This window comes from Pseudopodoces humilis, chromosome 33 (genome assembly GCF_049639895.1).
Source record: "Pseudopodoces humilis isolate 2021_Gansu_Grassland_sample_001 chromosome 33, ASM4963989v1, whole genome shotgun sequence".
Taxonomy (NCBI): Eukaryota; Metazoa; Chordata; class Aves; order Passeriformes; family Paridae; genus Pseudopodoces; species Pseudopodoces humilis.
This window is the reverse complement of record NC_142232.1, coordinates 592,752-606,067: the sequence shown is the minus strand read 5'-3', so window position 1 is coordinate 606,067 and position 13,316 is coordinate 592,752. Positions and strand designations below refer to the sequence as shown.

The window sequence follows — 13,316 nt, the reverse complement described above, 5'->3', positions numbered from 1 at the left end:
TCCCTGTTCTGCCCTCTCAGACTCATTTTCTTGATGGCCACCTGAAGGGACATTGCAGACCTTTCACTGGAGGAGTCTGTGGCAGGAGGCCACAGCAAACACGGAGCGAGTCTTTTTGGAGCGACCGAGCCGGGCTGTGCCAAACTGCCTTGGGATGGGACACCAGAGCTCAGCAAGTGCCATTCCCACAGCCCATTGCTCTGCTCGCTGGGGCTGTTACAGGACTCATGGCCAGAGACATTTGGCTCTGTAAGCTCTGCAGAAATGGTGCCTCAGCTGTCAGCCTCAAAGCTCTAACAAGATTCTCTGCACCTACAGTCTTCTCAAATGGCCTCAGCACTCTTAGGATTATTATTCCAACACATTTTGCAAGCAGGAGGTAATTCTGTTTCTGTGCACACAGAGCAAAACAGCCAGGAACCCTTTAGCAATTACCCTTTAGCAATTCTATGGCATTTGGCCATGATTTCAAATGTCCCTGCTCTGTTTGGGATAGCACAACAAAGCAAACGTGCACATCCATTGCTCAGATAATCCCTGTCACAGCTGTCACTGACACCAGACCCAAACACGGCTGCAGGGTTTAGGAGAGAGCTTTGCTCTGGACATCCATCTTCTCATTTCTCTCCCTGGCTCTGTGGGAATAGCTGCAGTAGGACTAAAACCCCAAACAAGCAGAATCTCTCCTTAATTAGGCTTTGAGGTATCCTGATGAAACTCAGGATGATAAAACTGCTAAATAGTGTTCCTGTCCGAGGATGGGATGAAGGTAAATTGGGCCTCAGTCTCCACCAGCTGATGCATTCCCACTTTTAGACATGAAGAAAAGGCCAGCGTGTCCTGCTCTGACAGACACCGCTGCCCTCCTTGCCTTCCTTTGGGCACTTGAGAAGGACCAAGTCTGTCCCAGCTGTGCTCTGCAGGCTGACCCTGCTCTGCCTTCAGAGGAGCAGCCTGTGCAGGAAAGCTCTGCTGGGCCCCACAGCTCCAGCCACAGCTCCCAGCAGAGGGGAAAGCCCTCGAGAGCTGCCAGACGTGCTGGGCGTGTTGACACTGACCTCTCCTCCAGTGGCCCTGTCGAGTCCTTTGGAAACAGTTCCAAAAGCCCTGGAGACAAAACAGCAGAGAAGAAAGAAGCAGCGCTTTAGGCCCTGGCAGTGAAAGCCAGCCCAGACAGGAGATCTCCGCTGCCTGCAGTGTTCACAAAACATCTGAGTGCATCCACCCTTCAAACAACAGCACAGCAGCCACCAGCCCTCTGCCATGCAAGGTGTGCAAGAGAAAACTGAGGCCCAACACAAAGGAAAAGGGCTGGAGGAAATCCCAAATGTCCACGCTGAATTCCTTCAATTCAAAACCTGAGGGGGGGGGAGCTGGGTGTCTGAAGAACTGGAAAAGAATGTATTTCATCCTTTATATATTTCCTGCCTGAGACCTGCAGGATCCCCAAGGGCCCTGCCAGCAGGCAGGTGATGCATTTTCCCCTCGAGTGCAGCAGCTCTGTGTCTGTTACTGAATGTATGGGGTCTGCTACCTGTGCTGAAAAGAACTCTTATTAGTTCATCTCTGGTTTCTGTTTCTAAACCATTATGTTGATAATCCTGACTGATGGATAATTTTTGAAACAAAATATTTAAAAGAAATCTTCTTGAGAACTGTTTTTTCTGACAGTCACAGTCACCACATGGTGAGTTGCTCTTTTAGGCAATCCAATTCCAGGGACAGAAGATCTTCCAGGTCCCGCTCCTTGCTGCAGACAGGACACTGCCAGCCTCAGGGGCCTTTGACGGTGCCTTCTGACCACAGTTATCAATTCTGATCAGCACTGAGAGACAGCAGCATCGTACCCCAGTGTCTGAAGGTGTTTGGGGCTCTCCTGACTTCTCACTGGATCCTGCACCAGCAAAATACCTGGGCCCTGCTTGTGCAGAAGTAACTGCCTTGCACTTACCCTTGGCCAATCTGCTCCAGTTCCAGGTATTTCTCGGCAGGCTCCCCCACGCTCACGGTGTTCCCTGAAAGAAACCACGTGGAAGATGCTCCCTCTCAGATGAGAGCCAGAATGCAGCCCCACTCCCTGGGGCCGGGAGCCCCTTGCTCTCAGCTGGGGAAGGACAATAAATGACCCTGTGCCATTCAGCTGCAGAGCAACCCTGGGTGCAGCTGATGCTGAGACACACACACAGCACCCTGCTCTGGCACACAGGAACAGAGCAGACGTACTCAGCTGCATCAGGCTCCACTCCCCTCTCCCCTCTGGCTGCAGGGCTGTGCTGCTGTCAGAATGTTCAGCCCAGGATCCTGCAGCACAGGGAGCTTCAGTGTCCTCTTCAGGAGCAGAGGGAGGTTCTCCATCCTCTTCCCAAAACTCTGCAGCTTCTCTGTCCTCTTCCCAAAATGCTGCAGGTTCACCATCATCTTTCCAAGCCACAGGATGTTCTCTGTCCTCATCCCACACCGGGAGATTGCCATCATACTTGTCACATGCCATGGGAGCTTGGCCATTCTCATCCCACACCAGGGGACATCCACCGTCCTCGTCCCACACCGGGAGATGTCCACTGTCCTTGTCACACACCGCGGGAGCCTCGCCGTTGTATTCCCAAACCGTGGGGTGTTCGCCCTCGTCTCCCAGAACAGCGGGAAGTTCACTGCTCTCTTCCTCCTCTTTGGCCTCCTCTTTGCAAGCAGAGGGAGCCAGAGGAGGTGCTGATGCTGCTTTGGTGCCCTGTGGACAGACGGGAGCGTGAGGGACGGGAAGTTCTATCTCAGTTATCACCTTCTTTATCCTCAGCTACACATCCAGCTGCACTAAGCAGAAATAGGGTTCAGAGCTGTTCAAACTAACAATGGGCTAAAGTCAACATTGCCACTTATTGTTGGGAATTCCATATTCCAGCATGGCTAAAGCCAGCAAGCAATCTTCTGCCTGCAAAACCAGTCCTGCAGCTCTTCAACAGCTCTTCAGCAGAGACAGAGAAAACTGCCAGGGATCTCTTTGCTGCTGCTGCTGCTGCTGCAAAGACACTGACAGGAACTTTCCTTCAGCCTCCCAGGCTGGCACTCGGCTGCCACACGCCGAGCTCACAACTTGCTGCACAATTCTGAACACCAAAGCTTCCTTTCCCACTCACCGAAGGAGGAGCTGCTCGGGATCCACGCGTGAGGTGCCCTGCAACGGGAGAGGGAACGTGAACCAGATGTTGTTAGGAAAAAACTGCCTGTGGTGGGAAATGAGCAAGGCAAGCCCGAGAGAGCATTTTGCTTTCACAGCATCCCTCCAGGAGCCACAGGCCCTTCACACAGCAAGCAAGAGAGCAGCACAAAACACTGGGCTGTGTCAGCTCTTGGCTGGAGCAGCAAACGGAGGGAGTTCCAGGCTCCGCTGCCACAGACTCCCCGCTTGAGGGAACAGAACCCCCCAGGCCTCATTGCAAATGCTGTGCACGCCCCGCTGGCTGCAGACACCCCCTTTTTCAGCTGCAGCTGCTGGCAGGAGCTCTCCCAAACCAACCGTGTCCTCATGGCAATTTGGTTACAGAGTCAACTCAGTTCCAGTGGAAGAACAGAAAGCACACAGCAAGCCCAAAGCCACAGATGCTGCACCGAGGGAAAACCTCAACTTACGTGCCAAGTGGGTTAAAAAATACCCCGAATAAGCCACAGAGAACAGAGTGCCAACTGCAGCAACCACTTGCTGCATCATTTTGGCTGCGCTGCACACGTCTGCAGACTGTACCCCTGCAAGCACAGAAGGACACCCGTCAGGGGCTGGGCTGGCTGCTGAGAATGCCTCGGGCAGGAGGATCCTCTGGCAACGAGCAGGCGCCCAGAGCCGCTCTGGACACTGAGGCCTCCGTGTCCCACAGCAACGGGAACACCACGGGGACGTGGCAACGTTCCTGTGACACCACAGCAGCCGCTCACGCAAAAACCGCCTGGAAGCTTCTCCTGTGTCACAAAGGAGCACAAAGAATCCTCCCAGGGCACAGCCTATTGCCCAAAGGATCCAAGAGGAACTCTGAAAATGCAGCAAACAAGGACACCCCATAGGCCAGCCTGAGCACTGAGGAGGAACGAGGACAGGACCAAACCAAAGCAAACATGACCTGTAGTCACTGATACTGCTGAATAAAACCAGCAAGGCTTGTTCCATCTGGAATCTTTGTTCTAGTTCTAAAAACAAGCAAGGTTCTCCATGCTAAATATACAGAAGGCAGGAACTGGGGAGGAGGTGGGATTAGGAAGGAGGAGGAGCAGGAGGAGGGAGAAAGGAAAAGGAGGAACAGGAACAGGAATAGAAGGAGAAGCTGGAGGTTCCAGTGCCCCCTGTGTCCGCAGCACCCCCGGCCACGGGCCCATCGCCCCCACCTCATCCTGCAGGTGAGCAGGGAGGGGGAGCTGGTCCCAAATCTGTTGAGGGGTCCCTGAGAGGGTCTTTTTATTGGGGTATGTTTGGAACTGGCAGATTGCGGAATTGAGCCCCAAATAGTGTCTGGTGTCCCTGGGAGACTTTTTTCCTCTGTGTGTGTAGGTTTGGATCTTGCAGGACCCCAAAGCTGAGCCCCTTGGGGGATCTTTGGGGTCCACGTGGCCATTGCCCAGTATTGGCTGGGGGAGGACATTGGTCCTGGGGACCCCCGGGAGAGCAGAGGAGAGGAACCCCTGGGACCCCCAGAGTGGGGAGAGCAGAGAGGGGCGATCCCGGAGCTGGGGGATCCTGGCAGCTTGGAGAGGTGGGAGCCTGGAGAGGAGAGACTCCTGGGATCCCTGGGATCTCAAAGCAGAGCACCAGGGGAGAAGGGACCCCATGGACCCCCAAAAGCCCCTGGATCATCGCTAAGGAGGACCCCAGAGAAGGGGGAACCCCTGGAGCCCATGGACCCCCATCATCCCAGGGAAGTGAAACCTCTGGAAGCCCAAAAGGGGAAGACAAGAGATGGAGAACTCCTGGGGGAGTTTTTTCAGGCTGAATCTTGATATTTTGGAGATTTTCATGGCCACAAGACTCCTGCTGAGCTCTAGACATGGACTTGGGCAGGAGGAGCCTCTACTCCACGGCACTCCCAATTTGGTCTCCCCCAAACCAGGATTTGTCATTCCCAAGCCATGGCCAGATGGAGGAGGAGGAAAAGCCCCAGAGATCCTGCATGAGGAGGGGCTGCAAACCCAGCCTAGGGAGCTGCAAGGAGGAAAGATCCCCCCTGTGCCAGGAAGGCATCCAGAGATCCTGCCAGAGCTCAGAGGTGGGGGAGAAGCCTCGTGGCAGGGAGAAGCCCCACAAATACTTGGAATGTGGGAAGAGCTTCAGCTGGAGCTTCAAGTTGAGAGAACACCAGAGGATCCACCCTGGGGAAAGGCTCTGGGAGTGTGGGGAGTGTGGGAAGGGCTTCAAGAATAGCTCCCATCTGATCTGGCACCAGGTGATTCACACTGGGGAGAGCCCCTAGGAGTGTGGGGAGTGTGGGAAGAGGTTCAGGAAGATCTCTGTCCTGATTAACCACCATAGGATCCACACAGGGGAAAAGCCTGGAAAGTGCTTGGAATGTGGGAAGAGCTTCAATCGCAGCTCCCACCTGATCTGGCACCAGAACATCCACACAGGAGAATGCCCCAGCGAGTGTGGGGAATGTGGGAAGAGCTTCATTGCGATGTCCAATCTGATTTGTCACCAGAAGATCCACACAGAGGAAAAGCCCTACACGTGTGGGGAGTGTGGAAAGGGCTTCAGCTGGAGCTCCAACCTTGGGGCAAACCAGTGCATCCTGAGTGTGGGAAGAGATTTCCAAGGAGCTCAGGTCTCATCAAACATCAGTGGATTCACACAGAGAAGAGGCTCTTCCGCTGCCCTGACTGCAGGAAGGGCTTCACAAAACTGCACCCTCATCAGGCACCGGCACATCCACACTGGGGAGAGGCCCTACGAGTGTCCCCAGTGTGGGAAGAGCTTCTCACAGAGCTCTCACTTGACCCAACACCAACGGAGGCACCAGTAAGGGAAGCCCTGCGAGTGCCCCGAGTGCGGGAAGAGCTTCGTGCGCTGCTCCAGCTCCATCCCCCATGGGAGGATCGGTGTTGGATGATCCCCAGTGACCCCCGTTGGGCAGAGCCCTGGTGATCCGTGGTCCTGGTGATCCGTGTTGGGAAGACACCTGGCTGGGAGGCTCCACATCTTCCTGGCTCCCTGTGGGCACCTGGATGAACACCGGGGCAGGAACATCCATTGGGACACAGACCAACAATGGGAATTGCAGATTGACTGGCCCTGGAGAGCCGCCGGGGTGCAGAGATGCACCCGCAGCCCCTGGAGAAGCCCATGACCGAGCAGGAGAATGCCTGAGATGAGGCTGTGACCCCGGGGGACACCTGTGGACAGAGGGGCCCCTGCTGGAGCCGCCTGTCCTGGAAGGACTGACCCCGTGGCAGAGTGACCCACGCTGCAGCACTGTGAGGGGGCTGCTCCCCATGAAATGGACTCAGGTTGGAGAAGTTCCTGGAGACCTCTCTGGTGGGAGAGATCCCAGAGTGCAGCAGGGGAATGACTCCTGTCCCTGATGAGCAGGAAAAGCCCCGGGAGATGAACTGACCATGGCTCCATTCCCTGTATCCCTGCACTGCCAGGTTAGGATGCAGAGCTGGAAGGAGGGAGGGGTGGAAGGAAGGTGCTTTTAAGGGTCTTCTTATTCTCCTGCTCTGAGCTTACTGGCAATAAATTCAATTCATATTTCCTGTTTTGCCCGTGACTGTGTTTGATGAGGAAAGGTCCCAGGTCCTTAACTCATGAACCCTTGGTTAAATTTTCTCTCCCTGTGTGGCTGTGGAGGCCAGGGAGAGAGCAGCTGTGGTGGGTGCCTGGACTCGGGCCAGCATCATCCCACTGCGGTGGGACACGTCCTTGTGTGGCCCTGTGCTGTGGTGCTACAGGTGCTGTTACTTTTGTCTCCCTTATGATTTTATCTTTTGCATTAAATGCTCGTGAAGTGCCCCCGGTGTCCCTCGTGTTCCCTTGCAGCCAGTAGCCCTGTCCCTTCCCCTGCTCCCCGTCCCACGTTCCATCCCGGCTGGCGGAGCCTTGGAGCTGCCGTGGGGGCCGTGGGGCTGCCCCGGGGGCTGCGCCCCGAGCCGGGGCCCCTTCCCAGTGCTCCCAGTGTGCCGATCCAGCCTGGAGCAGCCAGCGAGGGCTTCAGCTGGGACGGCAGAGAGGCGCTGCTGGGGGGTCCCGGCTCACTTCGCTTTGGTTTTGGTATTTTTGGGAGTTTTGTGCAAGAAATCTCTCCCCTCCCCCACTCATCCACAGGGGTTTGGGGCCGTTTTCCCTTTTTGGGGGAAATCAAAGCGATGCACTGATGCTCCTAATTAGAGGTGGGAGAAGTGAGGCTCCAGGGCTTCCCGCCGAGCCGGAGGCACCCAGCAGCCAGGGCTGGGCAAGGCGGGCCGGGAGGTGCGGAGAACTTTGTTTGTGTTGGGAGCTCAATGGCGGCTCGGGCCGGGCCCGTTCCAGGGCTGTTCCTCATCCCCGCCTTTCCCCTCACGCAGCCCGGGGCGGGCCCTGAGAGCGCGGGGCGGGGCTGTGCCGTGTGCAGAGCCCGCCGCTGGCTGCGATTGGCTGCTTCTGCCGTCACTCGTGGTTCTGGCGCGCGCTGATTGGGCAGAGCGGGGACAAGCCCGGCCCCGCTGGCGCCCCCAGGGCGGCCGTGGGGCAGGAGAGCCGCCATTGCCGGAGCGTCTGTGCGGGCCCGGCAGCGGCGGCAGCAGCGGCCGGAGCCCGGTGAGGCGGCGGCGGAGCCCGGAGGCGGCCCCGGCCATCGCAGGTGGGAGCCGCGCTCGGTTCTGCGGGGGCTCGGGGCTCGCTGCGGGCCCGGGAGGGGGCGGCAGGGGGCTGTGGCGGGTGGCTTGTGCCGTGGCCGGCCCGTGTTGGCCCTGGGCTGAGGGCGCTGCGGGAGCGGCTGCCCGCGGTCTCCTTGCCGCTGGGGCCTCGGCAGGAGGCGGTGGCGGAGCAGCGCTGGCTCGTCCCGCTTCGTGTCGGGAGGCCGGAGGTGGCTGCGCTGGGCCCGGGGCTGGGCGGGAAAATTCCCGGCGCCAGAGGTTTGTGTGGCCAAAGGAGGCAGAGGAGTGGTGTGCGAGTGACTTTATTGCTGCCCAAAGGGAGAGGCCATGGGGCATTTGCCATGCGCTCTCTCCAGGTGTTGGAGGACGCGGCCTCGTTTTTGTCCTGATTTTCCCGGCCGCATGTCCCTGTCCCTTTGCCCAACACTGGCGGAGGTGCTTGGAAGGTTCAGCCTTCCCGATCCGCCTGCTGCATGTCCTTTTTGTATAACACCCGATATTCCTGGCTGTGTGAAGTGTTTGTTCTTCTGGAAGTTCAGGAATGTAGCGGGACTTGGTCTGAGCAGCAGTCCTTGTCAATTAGTAACATTTTCTGAAAGTGGTGGTTTCTCCCATTGCTTACTTATGTACAAGTCCCTGGCCCCATCCCCAAGCAGATTCACTCTTTGCCTCTGTTTTTTCTTCCTGGTTCTTCTTTGGTTTTGGGATTGCTCTCAGTGCCCTCATTCTCTGTCCTTTTGTAGCCGTTTGTGGCTCAGGAGGCCTGGCTGCCACCTGCATCCCCTTGCTCAGCTGCTGAATGAGCTGCACTCAGCAAGGTGTGGTGCATGGTAAAAAGATGAGAGTTGCTGTAGCACATGAGAGGAGAAACAGCATTTGTTTAACCCATGGTCTGTGAGGGAAGCACAAAACCGTATCCCATTCCCATCCTTTCCACGTTTGGACAAGTACATGAGCTGCTTTGCTATTTCCTTTGTTATCTGTTTTACTACTTTTCCATTGCTATCTATTTGCTAAGAGTAGTTTGAATTACTCAACTTTTCCACAAACTCTGCCTCGATTTTCTGCTAAAAGGTAATCTGATCCCATCCCATGGTGAAATGTTGTGTTCCTCATCTGAGTGGATTGGTTGGGAGGAAGGTCAGGAGCTGGAGCTGTCTGGTTGGGTATTATTTCAATGACATCCTGTAATCTAATTATCACACTGAAATGAGAAATGGTTTCTTTGGTACCTGATATGAATTCATCAGGGTTCCCGGGGTCTGGTCCATGGTGTTGCAGGATTTGTTCTGGTGGTCGTTCATCTTTTCCCCGTTTTTGGGTACCCCCTCCTGATACGCAGAATAAAAAGAACTCTATAACACACAGAGTAGTTATAAGAGTAAGTATGAATTTATTCAGCGCTGAGGTACATGTGGGATATCTCCTCTGAAAAGCATGCACACCTTTTTGATTTGGTTTTCTCTTTTTAACTTTTACAGACTAGGTTTACAAGATACGCCTAATACATATTAATTTTTTAACTCTGCTTGTCCTCACTTCATATTACAATTAACTCCATGCCCCTTTCAGTCCTTTGGCCACATTTGGAACTTTAAATCTGTTCTTTCAGGCTTAGGGTCTGAAGAATCTCCTTTATCTTGTGGTGCCATTGTCTTTGCATCTTGTTTGTGTATTCTGGCTCCTTATCTTATCTTGCAGTCTGACTCTCTTCTTGTTCTTGTGGATCAGAGTGTCAGGGTATGGTTTTTTCAAACCCCCTTTTTAGTCAAGCATTTCTTTGTGTTTATTTCCTAATTTTTAATTTCTGTTTCACTCCAGCCAGGGCTGCATCAATTGTCAGCTTTTCTCTCATTAAATCATCACATACTTGGATTCCCAACTGATTTCCCTGAACTTGTGGTAGCAAATAAACCCCAGTGGTCTGATACACCCTATATAACATAGACAGAGACAGCACATGTTGGAGTGGGGACAGGGATGATTCCCCCCACTTGTTTTAGTGAAGTTTTCACAGCATTCCCCATTTTCTGTTTTCCTTTGCAGCTTAACCAATTTGTGTTGCAGAGTCAGATATCCTCACAATGGGCTCTGCCTTTAGCTGTGCAAATTCCATCTGTGCAAGCAGGCAGAGCTTGGGCTGAGGGGCAGAGGGAATCAGCCCAATTCCTCCTGCAGGCAGGAAGCCCCTGGGCCATTGTGCAGGCTTTGGGCCATCAGTGTTAATTTGCATTTCTAAAGCTCCTCTCCTGGCTGCCTGGAACAAAGCTTCTCTTCCTGGGCAGACATCCTGTGACTCACACGTGGCCCCCACAGAATCTGCTATTTTATTTTTTTTAAACAATATTTTATTAACTGTTTATGTGTTAAAGTGCCAGCTTTAAAGCTCTTCTAGTTTTCAAAGTGCAGCTTAAAGGTGAACGTCGAAAAACTCATACCACCATTTTGTCATCACAAAGAGTCACGTACAAATATAAAACAAAAATGAGAAAGCAATCAAGTGTTTTCTTTTTATTCTCCTAGGACTAAAAACTGATTCTCACACCACTGGCCCAAACAAAACCACAATATAGAAGTAAAATTACGAAAAATTATTCTCATGGTGTAATCTTTTCAGTGAAACTGTGAAAAGCAAACCTCTTTGTTATAAATGCAAAGGCAGATTTGGGTTAAATAAAAACAATTTATTATAAAACAATTTCTATAAAAAAATAAACAATGAGGAAAAACCACAATAAAACAAACAGCACAGCGCTGGGTGGACAGGGGTCTATACCTAAAGGTATAGGTGTTCCCAAATCCACGAAGGAGGGTAGACTGTCTGGGGTTTTTATAGGGATTTTTAGCCTTGAGGCCAAATTCCAGGCAGGCACCATTCATCAACAGTCTTTGATTGTCGTATGAATTGATTTCCTGGCGTTGGAGAATAGAGTCAAATGGACGTCCGGACCGAGTCTCCTCATATGTAAAGAAGTTCTGGGTGGTTCTTGATTTCATTGTGGTTCAGGCCATCTGGATGGGATGGTTGGATCCGGGTTGGAGCTGATGGATATCTTGGCTGGATTTTTCCTTTTGTCTACCTGATGGCTTCCCCCAACGGTGGCCTGCAAGGCGGGGTGTTCAGGTCCGGTGATGAGTATCTCGTCGGAGCCTCTCCTTGTTGGCTTGATGATTCGTGTCTTGTCTATTCTTTCCCGTTGATGGGCACCGAGCCTGTCCCTGTCAGCTTGATGAGCCTTGTCCTGTCTATTCTTTTTCGTTGATGGGCGCCGGCTAGGATCGTTATCCTTTGAGTGGGAATTCGCGACTAGATCTGGGAAGGGCTTGTGTGCCATACTGTACTTTATATTTTATATCATATACATTTATTTAGATTTCTACGAATTTTTACAAGTTCATTTCTCACAGGACCAAAAGCAGAAAGGGCCATCCCAGCCTGTTTCTTGCATGCAGGAATAGTGTCACAGTGACTGTGAGCTGATGAAGACGGAGATGGGATTTAATCCAAAGCAGATTGTGCAGTGGGTGCTCACCTGTGATATGTATCCCTCACAGTACCTATTTATTTGGAACACTAGGAAGATTATGAGCCTGGGCAAGATATTAACCCTTTCAGTACAGACATGAGACCTACAAACCTTGTTCATCTCTCCAGGGACAGAAAAGGACAGAGTAACAACATGCAATAAAACAACACTAAAACACCAAAGTCAGAAAATAAAAAGTCAAATCTCAGACAGAAAAAAAATGAAAAAATTATAATCAAAACTAAAATATTCTTAGGAAAGCCATAGAAATAAACAATGATGTACTAAAATATCTCCTTTAATTCATTAATAAAGCATAAAAATATTCAAACTGTAAATCTAAACAAAAGCATCCATTAAAGAAACCAAACAAATGTTAAAGTAACTAATCCCATAAAAAGTTTGAACAGAAAAACAAATAAAAACAATAAAATGCCCTTTGCTCCCAGGGAGAGAAAAAAGAAAACTTCTGTTCCCAAAGATGATCACAAAAACAAACGAAGAAAACCTTTTCCTTCAAACAACTCATCCTTAAAATAACACCCCATGAATTCATAACCCATAGACACACCTCTAGGAGGGCTGTAAAAATGAGAAAAATGTCACAATAGCAAAATTTCTTCCCAGGCGGCTGCTATTTGTAAAAATGAAAAACCACAAAAAATCCATTCCTTGTAAAAAAGCCTCCATGACATAACAGGAAAAAACTTCTCTCCCTACAAAAACTAATACAAAACTATCGTGTAATTACTACTGTGTAAACATACCAAGTTCTATCTCTATGTTGTCAGGTAAAAAAAAAAAAGTCAGGAGAGGAAAGGCATTCTGAAAGTTTTATTCAACATTCTCATTCTTGTAGTCCTGTTAATAAAGTTCCTTTATTCCTTCTAATTTTTAAGCCTATTTTGCCCTTCTCCTAATCCATATCTCACAGTGAGAAATGAGTAAGTGCCCTGGAGATTTCAGCCAGTGCTAAACCCACCACATTTTTTAGTGCATTAGCCAAAAAACTCAAATTAGAGAATCTAAGGCACTGCACCAGGCTGAAGCTGGGGATCCCCAGCCAAGCTGAGAGGGAGGAGAACACAGCATTTGTGGGATCCTTTCCAGTCTGACTTGCTTTAGCTGGAGCCTGGGGAAGGAGAGAGCAGGAGAAGGGTTGGCTGAGTCCTCTCCCCTCTGCCTTGCCCTTCTCTGCTGGATCCTCAGTTCATCCCACACCCACCCCAAGACTCCATCCCCATCCTACTGGTGCTGATGGGATTAAAGGAGATAAAGAGGAGATTAAAAAGATAGAGAGGAGAGAAAAAGAGAAGTTTAAATGCAGCTTGAATATGAAAGAAATGCATATGTTAGTGACTGCTGAGAGTTCCAAGGGAGCTGAAGGGTTTGGGAAGGGACAGGAGCCCGTGAAGGGCTCAGGAGCTGCTGCTGCCGGGAGGGAGGAAATGCACCAATGGCTCCCAGCAGAGTCTGTGCTTTGAGGCTCTTTCCCAAACAGCTGCAGGAGGGAAAGCAGCTGAGTTTGGAGGAAGAGTTTTCTGCTGAGGTTTCCTGTTTGGAGCTGTCACAAGCTTGAGCTGCTCAAGGGAAACGCGGCTCTGCTTCCAGCAGGGCCCAACTGCACGGGAGCACAACTTGGTTCCCTGGCCCTGAGCCAACGGGCAGCAGCAGCTTCTGTTCCCTCCTGGCTCTTGTGTCATTTCCAGCAGCACAAGACACACCAAGAAAAGCTCCTCCAGAACATGCCATGAGAAACACAACCTGATTTCATTGCATGAAGGAGCTCTGACAGTCCCACGGGCTCAGGTTTGTTTGTCAGTGAACAGAGCAGGGAACAGCACAGACACATTCCCTGCACAGGGAATTCACAGGAGGAAAGTGCAGTGCTGGAGGATGTGCTTGGATACAACGTTCCCATGGCAGTTTTGGGGATAAAATCGTCAGGAGAGAGAAAAGAAA

At 51.7% G+C, this 13,316-nt stretch overlaps 1 pseudogene; it reads left to right on the top strand.

Moving 5' to 3' along the window:
- Window positions 1-13,316, top strand: part of LOC148182306 (uncharacterized) — a 702,689-nt pseudogene that overhangs the window by 195,823 nt on the left and 493,550 nt on the right.